The sequence below is a fragment of the Lactuca virosa genome, chromosome 5 (assembly GCF_052849685.1).
Source record: "Lactuca virosa cultivar CGN04683 chromosome 5, Lactuca_virosa_CGN04683_v6, whole genome shotgun sequence".
Lineage (NCBI taxonomy): Eukaryota > Viridiplantae > Streptophyta > Magnoliopsida > Asterales > Asteraceae > Lactuca > Lactuca virosa.
In genome coordinates this window covers 128,728,098-128,731,621 of record NC_136430.1, presented here as the reverse complement: position 1 = coordinate 128,731,621, position 3,524 = coordinate 128,728,098, and the positions used below count along the sequence as shown (strand labels likewise).

Sequence of the window (3,524 nt, the reverse complement as noted above, 5' to 3'; positions counted from 1 at the left end):
AGGTACAACCCTTAAAACATTATATATAACAAGTTTATGCATAAGTGACGAATCAGATCTTATTCGGTCAAACATTAAAGAAGTCAATCAACCTCATATCGTCCCTATTATTAAGGGCTTATTGTTTTGACCTAGCTCTTTTCCATATTTGAATCCTATCTTTAGCCGTCATTTGAGGAGAAATTTGAGGTCAATAAGGCTTATATCCCCCCATATCCTTTTCATTTTCATCATTCTCATTTCATTCAAAATTTGGATCGACCCCTTCTCAATTTACAGAAGTAAGTGACAATTCTGGTTTTTTTTTTTAATGTTTTTCGTCATTTCTTGATTATTTCTCTACACCCCAAGAAATTGATTTTTTTTACATAAGCTTCTATAGAACCAGAGGACAAACAAGTTTGAAGAAGACTGGGATTTTGATGAAACCACTTCCATTTTCTGGTGGAGTCTCAAGCAAAAAGGTGCGTAACCCTAATTTGATGATGATCGCTAAGTTTATGTTCTATTATACTTTATATACATGTTTTGTTCCCTAATTTTTCCTGATCTGATTTCATCAAAAATATATGTGCGGGTTGGAATCTGGAAGGTAACGACGTTGATTTTGTTGTTGGATTAGGGATTGCTATTTAGATCAATTTGTAATGGCGAGTTTCATAGACGATGTGGGAGAACCTATTCCGAAATTGGCGGTGCTTCGTCGGCGTTGAAGCACATATAGACCAGATGCAGAGGTGAAAATATTTCCTTCCTCAAGTGCAAGAAGGACAATCCCAATCCAGAGATATGCCTCGAGAAAGGCAGACCAGTGAGTTGTTATGTTATGTCCTTGTAAGTATACCTTTTTCTGTTCACCTTGGTCGTGTGATTTTTCGTAGGAGATGGAGACCTATGTAATTAGGCTATGCTTTTGTCTCATTCTCATCTATCTATATGCATAAAGAAATAAGTTAGAATTTTGTAGTTGCTTCAATCTATGATTTTGTTGGGTTATATTTGTTTGTCATTGGCTAGGTATGAGAAAGGGGGCTTACATGTTTGGGAGAGTAGTGATATTGCCATATTTATACATGTTTTTAGGCAATATTTACATATATTTTTATTAATATTTTGGTTATTTGCATTGAATAATGGTACTTATGAGGATAAATTGTTCTTTGCAGCCAAGTAGAAGTATTTTTGGAGAAAAAGACTAAAAATGACAAAACATGGAACTTTGGAGGCTTGGAGAATAAAAGAAGAAAGAAGCTTACATAATCTGCTGACTTCACGTCGTGAGGCTTATAGATTCACGACGTGAACACGAATCTTCCAGAAGATAGACATCGCGAAGAAGAGTCCTTAGCCAACACGGAAATCTACTATTCACGTAGTGAGACTTACCTACACGATGTGAGTTCAGAAAAATCAGAAGTATATATATACTCTTGCTCATTACGATTTGAGGGACTTTTTGGCTGCCTTGAGGGTTCCTGGAGACGATTTTCAGAAGGAGAAAAGTTCTGGAATTGGCTATTAGCATCTAAGGAGAGGAGAAGTTCATATTAGTTTAAGAATTTGGTACACTTTAAACATGTCTTTGAATATGAGTTATTTGTGGCTTTTAGCTAGTATGTCCAACTAAATCTATCTGCTTCTGTTAGCTAGATGAAGCTGGAACTCATGGTGTAATACTTTAGCTTTGATTTACTTGTTGGTTAAAACTGGTGTTGGATTGATTGAACCTAGCATGTTTGATTTAGTATTTGATTGCTTTGATTTCTTATTCTGTGTAGTTGATGACCATTAATTTGCATGAATTAGAATACCTGGTAATTTAGTAAATATTATATTATTAGAGCTGGGATCAAACCAATCTTAGTTAAGCAATTAATTATTGAATTAGATTGTGCTATAGAACTCAAATTATGAATATAATTGTGTTTTGTTAATCAATCTTACATAGCTCCAATCCATTAAATAATTGATTCTGTGTTAACTTAAGTGTGAACATACTTTGATTTACATGAACTAATTAATGTTAGTAGATTTAGAACTAAATTGCTAATATTATCTTAATTGGTAACCAACAGTAATTGTCATAACTAATTTATAAACCATTGAGGGAAAGTGGATTCGAACTAACAGAAGTGTTTTGTTTACTGATTGAATTTGTGTTAAAGAATTAAGTTTATCTAAACTTGCAAAATTAGATAAATCCCATTTCTTTGTTAGTAATTAGGTTAATTTAGTAGTAGATAGATTAATTAGTCAAAACCGTTCCCTGTGATCGACACTCGACTTACCCAACTATTCTATAATTTGACTAGGTACACTGCCTACATGCAATTTAGTTAGTTAAGTTAGTTAGGTTATAAATATAAAATTGAGTGTAGCTATTTGCACGCATCAAGTTTTTGGCGCCGTTGCTGGGGAACGACTATCTTAGTTGTTAATTTAATTGCTTTACGTTAATCGATCCTTTTTGTGGGGTAAAAACCGCAAAAAGTTAATTTTTGCAAAGTTTTTATTTTTCTGTTTGTTTAGTTTTCACGACGTGAGGGGCACCTCTCACGACGTGAGTTTAGTAGTTTTCTTAGTTATTATTTATTTTGTTTTCAGTTCTTTTTTTAATGTATTTTCCAAATCTCGATGCTTTTGACGCTTTTCTTGAGGAAGTGGAACGAGAATTAGCGCGAAAAGATGAGAGATATGACTCAGACGAAGATTTAAGGGAGCTGAAAAAATGGATGGATGACATCCTTCCTGACGAACCAGAACAAGCTGAGCTAGAGATAGAAGATGAGGAATTTCATCCAAAAAGAAATTTGGAGGAGCTGGAAAGTTGCTAGCGGAATGCTCGGACGATGAACAAAAGCAACCAGAACTTCAAGAACAACATCATGATATGATCATTAGCATGACGCGAGCTCCTGATAGTTTGGTTTGTGTTTCAATGCATGGGTGACATATCCATATTTGAAGAAGGTTCTGAAGAACGATCATTTTCTGACAAGCAACCAACCGGTCCCCACCATTTTTAAATTTCTAGGACTAAATAGATGCTCGCTCGTTTGGCCACAAATTGAAATGAGAGGTCAAATTTTACAAGTTGGTATGAAGAGAGTATTCGATGAAACGGATGGATTAATAACGAGCGTATTCACAGTTTATTAAGTTGAGAGTCCAGCTCAAGACTCGCACAAAAAGAAACGCTTATCGGGAGGCAACCCGATGTTTGAAGAATTTATATCCTTTTATTTTTATTTCAGTTTTTATTTTTATTTTCTTAGTTTATTTTTGGTGTGTTTATTTTTATTTTTATTTTGTTTTTAAAGACATGTAACTGGATGGTAGATGTTTGTTTTCCTGTTACAACCAATGGTTTGTTTTGTTCGCAGAATTATTAGAATGTTGAGAGAAAGAAGTTGTGAGCGTTATAGATAAGAATCGAAGCCCACATTTTTTTTATAAGTGTGGGGTGAATTTCGTGTGCGAAAAGAGATTAGAGAAAGAGAGGGTCCAGAAAAACAGAGGTTTTA

General features: G+C 34.3%; 1 long non-coding RNA gene across 1 annotated transcript; it reads left to right on the top strand.

Moving 5' to 3' along the window:
• The first annotated feature begins 246 nt into the window (after positions 1-246).
• LOC145111311 (uncharacterized) lies at positions 247-1,529 on the top strand. The gene is made up of 4 exons (XR_013710239.1): positions 247-281; positions 383-464; positions 623-834; positions 1,167-1,529. It is a non-coding gene; the product is annotated as an uncharacterized LOC145111311 (long non-coding RNA).
• Positions 1,530-3,524: the final 1,995 nt, after the last annotated feature.